We start from the raw sequence: 11,558 nt of genomic DNA on the forward strand, positions 1-11,558 counted from the left end.
GGTTAGATTCAAAAAAATAGGGATGAAAGTCGAATTCGAGTAAAACAGAGACCGAGATATTCTATAGATTTCTCTGGTCTATATTTGGGAATTTACGGTGAGTTTGGGGAGATTAAGTCTATATGATACTTGACTATATCGATTAGGAAAGATTGGATAACCCAAAGACGCACTAAGAAAATATATAAGCGACATTTTCCCGTAACTTTCACAGGAGAAAAAGAGAGATATTTTTGGGATTAACTCGAGATTTTATTGGCCATGTTGTGTATATAAAGGTTGGTAGGAGTCCCAGAAAAGATTATCGAGAGTTGGGGGGTCGTTTAGGAGGCCAAAGAGTTTCGCAAGAGGAGTTCCAGAGAAATTCTCTTCTGGTGCAGTGAGGAAAAACACGAAGAACATTGAACTACCCAAGCCTGTCGCAGAAATCGTAGTTTATTTAAACAACAGAAGAGAAGTATAGTTGTTCATTGGTACTTGCAAAAGGCTTACAATGACTTTGACCTACCTTTATCAATTATTATCTGCAATTATTTCTTGTAACAGTCGAACTATATGCCCATAAAGCATTCCAGATTCGTTTTCGACATGAGGAGCTAAACCCCAACACGTACTGGGATGACGGAGTAAGCCATATTTCATGCTTGTGGCAATTACATTTAATTCTTTTATAACTTTTTGTATTGATTATTAATCAATTTATAATTGGGTTATTTAACGTTTGGTACCCAGCAAATGTTCAACACCTAGCTTTGGTACCCAATATTTGAAATATTAAGGGTTGGTACCTTGACCAGTTAAAAACCGTTAAGTCAAGACATTGACTTAATTGAGATGATATTTATGCAATGAAATCTATTGTATTACTCTATTAGCCTTATGAACTGTAACAATGGCTTAATATATCCTAACGTATGTTAATTACACGTCTTATTCTGGACCAGAATGGAAAACACGACCACGATTATATTACTTTTGTAAAACCCTAACATTAAACGTCACGTGGATCTTCTTATTTTCGCATACATAACAACCATAACACCAACTGCACCCATCTCAGGTAATACCTCTTGCAAACGATTCAAATTGACCCATCACACAGAACCATCTCCCAACTCTGGCACGAATACTGTGAGCACATAAATCACGAAGCCATCTACGTGTTCACAAACAATATTCGCATACATCCTAGTTCTAGAATTGTACGTCGTATGCGTAATGGGGATGATTATATCGATTCATCGACTCAAAGCCTTCGGGCTTGTCATTGTCTAGTCGAATATTATCATAAATAATGTTCGTATAAAGAAATAAACCAAGAATCAAGTATAAATATAAAGCATATGAAGTTTAACGCTGAATGTAAGGTGCTGAAATGTAAATGAGACAGATTTACGTGGTTCGGCACTAAGGCCTACATCCACAGGGTTTGGTGTTTCACTATGTACTGAATGATTACAAAGATAGTCGAATGACTTTAGAATATACATAGGTCTGCGGAAGTAGGGGGATTACTTACTCTTCTTATTTCTCTCTCCTATATTCTCCTCTAATTGCTCTCCAAAATCGTTCCCCCTCTCCTCTCTTAGTGGAGAGGGGTATTTATAGCGATGGAACGTGGGTCCCATTTCTGAGGTGCCGTTGTAATCTTATCTTCTTGTGCTTTGTGCCTACTACGCAGAGGTCTTCGGCATATGCCGCGGCCTGAGCTTGAATACGAAGGGTTATCCTCGCTTCTTCCACGAGCTGATTGACACGTGCATATCTCTTTGGTATTTAATGCGGGTAGATGGATGTCTGCTCGTGTCAGACAATTGTCTCTTTGTCTGATCACATCTGTGTCAGCCAATCTTCCTCTCGGCCGTTGATCTGGGATCTTCCTCGGGATTGGGTGTGTTAACACCCTAGGGGTATTATCTGGTGCTCCTCTGAGCCATCATACCTCTGTGGTCCTCTGTCCCTGACCGTCAGATTTGCTGACCGATGGCATCTTCTGATGAGATGCTTGCTATCATGTTTTTATGTCTCGCTTCGCATGCCTTCCACGTGTCTCTTTCTGTACACGTGGTGGATGATGAAAGGTGTACATAAAATTTGCCCCTCTTCTTCTAACTTGGGCGTATTTTTCATTTTTGAAGAAGAAAGGTAGTCCTACAGTTTCCCACTTTGCATTAACTTTCCCCGTAACTGCTCCTTGGTACGAGGAGCAGTTATTGTCTTCTCTAGATTCATAAATAGAAAAGAGAATGTGGAAAAAAACCTTTATCCTCTTCTTGTCAGTGTTCATTCTCTTCTCGTTTTCTTATTCTTGTTCTTTAGTCATTTATTATCACCGTTCTTGTGAGGAAGATAACAGCATTCAATTTTCTGTTTCTTTCTTCTGTTTCTTTCGTTCTTGATTGTTGATTCCCCTGTATCTTTTGATATCTCCGATCCTCCTTTCTTCGACTGCGGTTGGTGCTTGCCGTCCTCTTCTATACAGGTATGGGGTTTTTCACTTAGTTGTTCATCATTGATTTATCTATGTATCTACCCGTTCGTCTCCTGCTGCTGTGTTCTTGGTTTTGCGATGAAGATCATACATGTCGAAGCATATATGCTTGCCCCTGTTATTTGTTACAGCGTCTGTGAGTCTGTATCTGAGTATTATCCCTGGAGTCGGATGGAGCATTTTTTAGTTCTTAGGGTTTTTAATGTTTATCCGGATGAACCATCAATTATGGGTTTTTTGATCTTTAGTGATCTCCTCGTATTCTTCTCTAAACTGTTTTTGTGTTTCCTTTTAGATATGTCTGATCGTCCGCGGGCTGCTTACCAAACCCCGCCGTCTAGTCCGCCAAGATCCCCTCCGCGTAGAGATTCCGACAGATCTCCACTTGGGGAAGTCCCTTACAAGTCTTCGCAGTCGGATCCTCGGGGTCATAGGGTTTCATATTCCTCTGGTGTGAAGATTGTGCTTACTAAGAAAGGGGATATGCCGAAGGGTCCTTCTGGATCTAGGTATGCTGTTAACCGCGCCCCTTCTCGTCCTCGTGAAGATTCTAGGAGTACGCAGGATCCTCCTCGTGATGAATCTAGGAGTACGCGGGCTCCTCCTCCTCGTACTGAAATAGTGGATGCTCCGCCCCTTCGTTCAATGGTTCCTCCTTCAGTGCCTCCGCAGAAATCTTTGCCGCCTCCTCCCGCGGTTTCTTTCAAAGGGAAGTAATCCAAGGGTACTATGTCGAGAGATGATCTGTATACAAATCTTCATTCTAAAAGGAAAGCTTCGGAATTGGGTCCTACTTCTGATTCCGCAGACGAAGAAGAAACTGTCCCCGTGATACGCAGCATTTCAGTTGGTAAGAAGAAGGTCACTTTCAAGCATATTGATATTGAGATGTTCAAGGAAAAACATGAACTTAAAGCTTTTGAGGTTCTCTTCTATGCCCCTGACGATGATATCACCTACGATCTCCTTGCTAATTATCAGTTTGACGAGTTTCATCTGTTGACTACGGTTGGAGCCTTCGAGGCGGGTCTTATGTTGCCCCTATATAAGTCGGGTGACTCCTTTTATTATGACGTGTTGGCTAGTCGCGAAGGCTCTTCCACGAAAACTCATAATCGTTCCGTGTCACAACTATCTGGGAGTTATCTTCGTTCACTGAAGGAATGTTACCTGCGAAGCAAGGGAGAGACTATGATGACCTGCTATGTTCCAAATCCTGCTGAGAGAGAGTGGTACACTCCTCAGAATTTTAACAGTTCTTTTGGGGATTATGTCAACAGCGGAAACCGTAAGCCGTGGAGTGTTAGTCTTCGTAATATTGCTGCTCCCCGTGGTGAAATTCGTCTTTTGAGTGAGGTGAGTGATGCCAAGCTGAAGTATGTTCCTGGTACTGAGGGATCTTCTTAACGGAAACTCTTTCCTGCTCGTGAAAGGATTAATCGTGACCATGATCATGAATGGCATGATACTGTTATTGAGGTAGTTGGTCCTTGGGCTTATGGATGGATTCCGGGTCCACGCGGTTGGCGTCCTTCTGAAAATAACAAGCCTCGTGAAACTCCTCCTGCTCGTTATGGAGATTTCTGTCCTTGGCGTCCGAATTTCGCGGGCATGAATTTTCCTTATGCTCTTGATGTCGTTGATGGAGATGAGGAGGAGGGTTCTGGTGCTATCCATCCATCGAAGAGTGCTGCTGCTGCCAAGGTATAGTTTCTTTTTATATTCTCTATCTTTTGGCCCCTTTTTGCTCGCTTGAAATAATTTTCATTTTTGAAGTGAGGGAAAAAATGAGCCTTTGTGGGATGTATACTGGTTTGTAGGTGTCGAAGAAGAAGAAACTTGGACCCAAAAAATCTTCTACTGCGGTTACCGGTGAGGCTGAGGGTTATGAGGAGGTTACGAGTCCCGTAAACCAAGGGTATGGTGAGGATGAAGAACTGTCCAATGTAGAAGAGTGTGCCAACACTTCTCACCCTGATGAAGAAGGTGGTAATGGTGAAGAAGAAGTTGCCGCGGGCGGTGATGGTGAGGCTGAAGTTGCCGCGAGTGGTGATGGTGAAGAAGAAGTTGCCGCGGGTGGTGATGGTGAGGCTGAGGGTAATATTACCGTTGGTGGTACTGGCGGGAGTGGATCTTCCCCTGTTGGCGATGACATTGTTGGTGTGGGTACTCTGCCCGTCATTTCCCCAGAATTTTCTTTCGGTAGGATATATTCCGTGGGGGAATCCTTTGATGTGACTGCTGCCATGGGTCTTGCCGAAGACTTCTCATTGCTTTCCCCAAATGATGATTGATATGTTCTTGGGGATTTTGGAAAAGAAGGTACCACTGATCAGCAAGCTGAGAACGCAGGTGGTCATGCTGAGGGTGGTAATGTCGAGACTTGCGCGGGTGAGGAGATAACCGCCAAGGGAAAGTCTGCGGTTGAGTCTCCTTCCGAGGATTTCCCTTACTCGCTAATGCCTGAAGGTGAAGATGCCATTTTGGCTTGGCTAAATAAGAAGAACCTGATGTTCGTCCCTAACCCTGCCCCCGTGGTCACTGGTGAGAAGAATTCCGACGCTTATACTCGTCAAATGATGCAATTGTCTTCTGAAGCCCGCATTGCTGAGATGTGGGAGAAGAATCTTAGAGCTTCGGAAGCTAACCTAGTGGTTGACCCTCTCTCCTATGTTGCTGATATGATGGCCATAGCTGATGGGTACCAATACGGTTTTCCCCAGCAGCGTGTTTTAGAGGTAAATCCTTGTACTCTTTTTATGATATCCGCGCATTGTGTTCTTCGTGATATCTGATCCCTTTGGTATAATAATGTTTGTTGTTTGTGACGTAGATGATGAGGAGCGAACATTGTAACCATGTTATATACCAATTCTTCAAAGCAAAGTCTTTAAAGTTGGAAGCCAAGCTTCGTCATAGAGAAGAGGAACTGTCTACGGCTGAAGTGGAAATAAATGAACTGAGGGGCCGTCTGAAGGAAAAAGAACAGATGGGTAACGCTGAGGAGAGTCTTCGTTCATAACTATAGTCCGCAACGAATTGGAGCAGACTCGTAGAAGTGTCTCGTCCTTCACAGGTTCGTATTTTACGGATTTTTCACTCCTTGTGATTCCTTATCTGTATTTTGGTGTTCTGTCTGAGTCTCCCCACCCTATCTTAAGTGGGTGGAGTCCCCGAGTTGATATGTCTTCGTAAAGAAAGGGAACGACAGAAATACCGTATTGCAGAGTTGGTGGGTAAGTTGAAGAGCGAAGCCGTAAAGTGGAATGCTCGTGCTGATGAGCACAACGTCTTAACAACTGAGTGGCGTGAAAAGCGAACACTGATGGTTGATATGCAAAATAAGTACAATCATGACCGTTGTTTGTTTAATGGTACGCTGCTATGGACGCGTGACAACCTGCGTGATGCTCGAGACATGCTTCGGACTTAGAGGCTAGAGTGCGCTTTTTGAAGGAGAGTTACAACAGGCTCGTTCTTTCTTAGGCCCCGGGGTTAGGGATAGTATGCTGCGTCTTTCCGAGGAAAGAGATAATGCTAGGGCCGAGGTTGGTGCTCTTAGTAAAGCCCTAGCAGCGTCTCGAGCGATGTTGCTCGCCAAGTGGAGTCTGAAAGAGATCTTGAAGTGAATGTGTATCGACTCCATAAAAGGATGGGGGAGGTGAATGACGAAGTCAACCATCTTCGTCACTTGGATTCATGAAGCAGGTAGATTTAGACGCGAGTCAATTTGCTCTTACGAACCTTCAAACGGATTATAAGAAACTATCCACCGAATATGACTTTCTTGATGAGGCTCGGGACGCAGTTGTCAATGAGTATGAAGAGGCTTCGGCTAATGTCGAAGGTATAACCTCGTTTTATCGAGTGTGATTCTGTTATTTCTTCGTTTTAACCCCTTGGTATTTCTTGTTTTCAGCACTCGAGGGACAGCTTCACGCAGCAAATGATGAGCTTAAAAAACTCAATCTGCCTTAGTGCAGCAGGAAGGACAAGCCAACTATTTCAAAGGGTTGGCCGCGTCTCGTGAGGAAGCAGCGGAGATTGCCTCCAAAGAGGCGGAACGCCTATCTGTATTGCTGTCTCAGGCCAACCAGCGGACCGCTGTTATCACTTATAAGCTCGATGTCAGTTGGCTGAAGAGACCAACAAAGTCCTGGATAAGATTGAACTTGGTCTTAAAGTCGAACATGGTCTTGTCAAGAATTATCCGCGTCGTCCCCTTCCCGCGCCTTGCCTGGTTCTTCTGGGCCCTCTTCAGGTGGTAGCGTACCTTCATCTCGCAGAGACAACCCGTTGATGGAGCTGTATCGTCCAAGTAGATTTCTTTTATTAGTCATAGAAAGTTGATCCTTGTTGATTATATAATTTCATCATTTTTTGATGTGTTTCCTGCTTTATCTTATTTGCTGAATCTTGTAATCAACTCTTTATGAAATGGATCATCCTTTTGGCATACCTGCGTTATCAATTCATCTTTTTATTTTAAGTATTGTGAAGTGTTAAACTAGAAATAACTTGTTTTGTAAAAAGTTGAGAGTGTTTGTGCGACACCGAAGGTAAATACCTTCGTGATCGTCTTGAGACCTGTCACCCCGCTGGCGAATCCTGGGCCAGAGGATTCCCAAACGGTGGGGGCCGAGGCAGCGTTCTAGGATATGGAATGCTTATTTGAAAATATTTACATGCACCCATTCCGTCGACCCGCTGCCTTAAAATTGGTTGGGTATCTCTTTCTGCTGGGTGCCTTCCCCCTGGTCTTACACTCATAGACACTGATAGGGGAGCCCTGAGAGATTGTAGATTAACTACTTTCCCCAATATTGTTAATTTATATGTAATGTACATGCGTTCATCCAGCGGGCCTTTTGACCATTTCGTTTGCTTGAAGATTTCCCAAAAAGTTTGTTTGATTGATAGGTTGAGGCCTGCTACTCCTCGTCCAGAGATAGAAACATGTAAAGCGGTTACGCTGCCTTCTTCTTCTGGTATTCTTCACGCAGATGCAAAGCTGCGCTGCTCCTATGGGTAGTACGGTTTGAGCCATTTAGCATTCCAAGGGTGCCGGAGGACCTCGCCTTTCAGATTGCGAAGATAGTAGGAACCGTTTCCCGCAATGTCGTGTATTATAAAAGGTCCTCCCCATGTAGGTGCTAACTTTCCCCATTTCTTCTCTCGTTGATACTGCGGGATTGTTCTTAGCACATACTGCCCTCTACAAAATTTCGAAGCTTAACCTTTTTTTGTACTCTCTCGCTAGTCTCCGTTGATAATTTTCCATCTTTGCAATGTGCTTCCCTCCTTCCTTCCAGGTCGTCCAGTCTCTCTAACATCATGTCTGTTGTGAGATTTTTCTCCCATGCTTCGGTCTTTGTGGTTGGCATGAGGATCTCTGTTGGGATGACTGCTTCAGCTCCATAAGTGAGGAGAAATGGGGACTCCCCAGTGGCAGATCTTCGTGTTGTCCTGTATGCCCATAATACATTGTGTAGCTGTTCACACCATCGCCCCTTGTGTTCGTCTAATTGCTTTTTGAGGATAAGGGCGAGGGTCTTGTTGTAGCTTCCGCTTGTCCGTTGCTTTGAGGGTATATGGGGGTGGACTTGTTTTTCCTTATTTTGAAAGTGTCGAAGAGCATGTCTATTTTTCCCCTGTAATTGTTTACCATTATCGGACACGATTTCCGCTGGTATGCCGAACCTGCAAATAATGTTTTGGAATATGAAAGTAAACACGTCCACGTCTCTGATCCTGGCTAAGGCTTTGGCTTCCACCCATTTACTGAAGTAGTCCGTGGCTACTATCAAAAATCGTCTTTTCCCTGATCCTTCGATGAAAGGCCCAACGATATCTATGCCCCATTTTGCAATGGCCACGGACTATCCACAGAATTCAACGTTGTTGCTGGTGCGTGTATCTTTTTGGCGAAACGCTGACATTCTTCACATCGTCGGGACATTCTTGCAGCATCTTGTATCATTGTGGGCCAGTAATATCCTTGCATTTTTGCTTTGTCGGCTAGTGATCTCATGCCGCTATGATTCCTGCGTCACCATAATGGATGTCGTTTAGAATTCGATGCCCCTCTTTCCTGGATAAGCAACGTAGTAACGGTCCGAGGAAAGATTTCTTGTACAGGATCCCATCCCGAAGATCATATCTTCCTACTTTGGAGAGTATTTTCCTGGTTTGTTTGTGATCCGCGGGTAAGGTTCCATCCTTGAGAAACGCATGGATCATCATTCTCCAATCATCTTCGTTGTTGAAATCTTCGTCTTGATTTGCTCTTGACAGGATATCTTCTTCGTCAAAATCGTCACGGATGTCTTCTCCCACCTGATCTTCGATATTTTCTTCCACTGTATCTTGATTTGTAGCAAAGGAAAATTGTGTTGCAATCGAAGGCTCGTATACCCTTGTTATTTTGATAGCTTCGATACTCTTGTCCTTCAGCATGGATGATATATATGCTAGGGCATCCGCGTGCCTGAGATCCCTTCTGCATAAGTGCCGGAACTTGATGTTCGGAATTTGTGATGCCAATGTTTGGACCAAGGCCATGTAAGCTGAGAGGGTGTCGTCGTACACATTGTATTCGAGCCCTATTTGCCGTATGACAAGCTGCGAATCACTTGTCAGTCTTACATCAGTTACCCCCATCTCTATTATTAAGCGGAGGGCATGTACGACTGCCTCGTATTCGACGATGTTATTAGTATGCTCGCCCTTTGAATTCTAACCTGAGTGCCTGTACGATCCTTTCTCCAGTTGGGGTGGTGATGACAATGCCTATTCCTGCCCTTCCTTATTTTTGGAACCATCAACGAAGACTTCCCATTGTCTTTGACTCGCGGGTTCGAGGACATCAACTGGATCCTTGCTTTCTCGTCGGCTTCTGGTATTCCCCTAATCTCTTCATCGTTGTCCAGGGGGAGGTCTGCTAAGAAATCCGCCAAAACTTGGGATTTTTGGGAATGTTGAATTTCATGAATGATGTTGAATTGGTCCAGGTGGGTGTTCCACTTGGCTATTCTACCTACTTTTCCCGCGCTTTTGAGGACTGCTTCCAGTGGTGCTTTGCATGGGACGCGGATGAAGTGAGTTAGGAAATAGGTTCTCAGCTTTTGAGTAGCCCATACCAATGCCAGGATGAGTTGTTCGATCTTCGTGTAATTCCTTTCCGCAGAATTGAGGGTCTTACTGACATAATAGATAGGTTGTTCTATCTTCGTATTGGTTTTGACCAACACTGCGCTAACTGCGTCTTCTGTCGCTGCTATGTACAATGCCAAAACCTCATCAGGATCAGGCTTCTGCAGGATTGGAATTGAAGCCATGTGTTCCTTGATTCTTTGGAAGGCTTCTTCGCATTCTGCGGTCCATTCAAACTTACTCCCTTTTTTGAGAATATTGAAAAAATGTTTGCATTTGTCCGAGGATCGGGCAATAAATCTGCCCAAGGCTGCTAAGGACCCATTGAGCTTTTGCACTTCTTTTAAATTCTTCGGAGATGGCATTTCCACTATGGCCTGAATCTTCGCGGGTCTACCTCAATGCCCCTTTTTGTTACCAGATATCCGAGGAATTTCCCTGAGGTGACACCGAAAGTGCATTTTTTGGATTTACTTTCATGTGATGTTTCCTCATTGCTTCGAAAATATCTCTCAGGTCCGGTGGTGATCTTTGCGCAGCCTACTTTTGACGAGCATGTCATCAACGTAGACTTCTAGGGTACTACCAATCCATGGCCTGAAGATAGCATCGACCATTCTTTGGTACGTTGCCCCTGCGTTTCGAAGTCCAAAGGGCATTCTAGTGTAGCAATAAAGGCCATGCGGGGTGTAGAATGTGTGTGTAGTTGATCTTCTTCTGCCAGGGCTACTTGGTTGTAACCAGAATATCCTCCATGAATGACAGCTCTTCGTATCCTTCCACTGCTTCAACCAGCTGATCTATGCTGGCAGGGGATAGCTGTCTTTGGACATGCCTTGTTGAGGTTAGTAAAGTCGATGCATATCCTAACCCCTCCATTTTTCTTAGGAACGACGACCATGTTGGAGATCCATGTAGGGTATTTGACTTCCTTGATGAAGCCTGCTTCTAGTAGTTTCCGAAGTTCTTTTTTACTGCCTTATGATACTCTGGTGCAACTTTTCTTATTTTCTGCCTGAAAGGTGGCGTGCCTGGTTTGATGCGCAGCTCGTGTTGGATTATTTTCGGATCAATCCCCGGCATATCTCCTAACTTCCAGGCGAATACATCCGCGTATTCTTTAAGTAATTTGGTTAAGGAATCTTCTCTTTCTTTCGTCCATTATGGTCCCTACTTTGATCATCTTCGGGTTTTCTTCCGTTCCTATGTTGATTTCTTTTACGGGCTCCACTGGTGTGAACACCGGCTTCGGGTCCCCAGGACTGGGACGTTCTTTAATTGCTATTTGGTATGTTTCTGTCCTTCGTTGGCTGCTGAAGTACTTGCTCTGTGTTTAGGACATTATCATCTTTGTCAAGCCCTTCCCTGTGGTTTCCTTGAGGAACAGGTCTATGGCCTTTTCTTTCGCAGCTTCTTTATTTTTATCCTTCGGGTTTTTCGCTGCTCTTCTGTTCGTTGTTGATACGATCCTGAGTGGTCTGGCACTCTTTGCAGAGACCCGATCTCCCTTGATTTCCATCACTCCCTCGGGTGTAGGGAACCTGAGATATTGGTAGTAAGTTGCTGCCACTCCCTTGAGTTTATGTACCCACTTTCGTCCAATAATGGCGTTATAGGGGGATGGGCGTCAACCACGCTGAATCGTGTTTCTACTTTCATGGGCCGGCGTTCACCTGCAACACGATGTCTCCCAATGGCTTTGTGGGCGCTCCGTTGAACCCGTAGATGGTGTAATAAGAGGTCATTAGCTGTTCATCATGGAGCTTCATCCGTTTGAAGGCGTCGTAGAATAGAACGTTCACTGAGCTTCCCCCGTCGATGAGGATCTTTTTGAGGTTACATCCGGCCACTGGTAGTGTGAGGACCAAGGGATCGTTATGGTCTTCCATATCTTCTTCGATATCTTCAGTATCGA

This window comes from Papaver somniferum, chromosome 11 (genome assembly GCF_003573695.1).
Source record: "Papaver somniferum cultivar HN1 chromosome 11, ASM357369v1, whole genome shotgun sequence".
NCBI classification, from domain to species: Eukaryota; Viridiplantae; Streptophyta; class Magnoliopsida; order Ranunculales; family Papaveraceae; genus Papaver; species Papaver somniferum.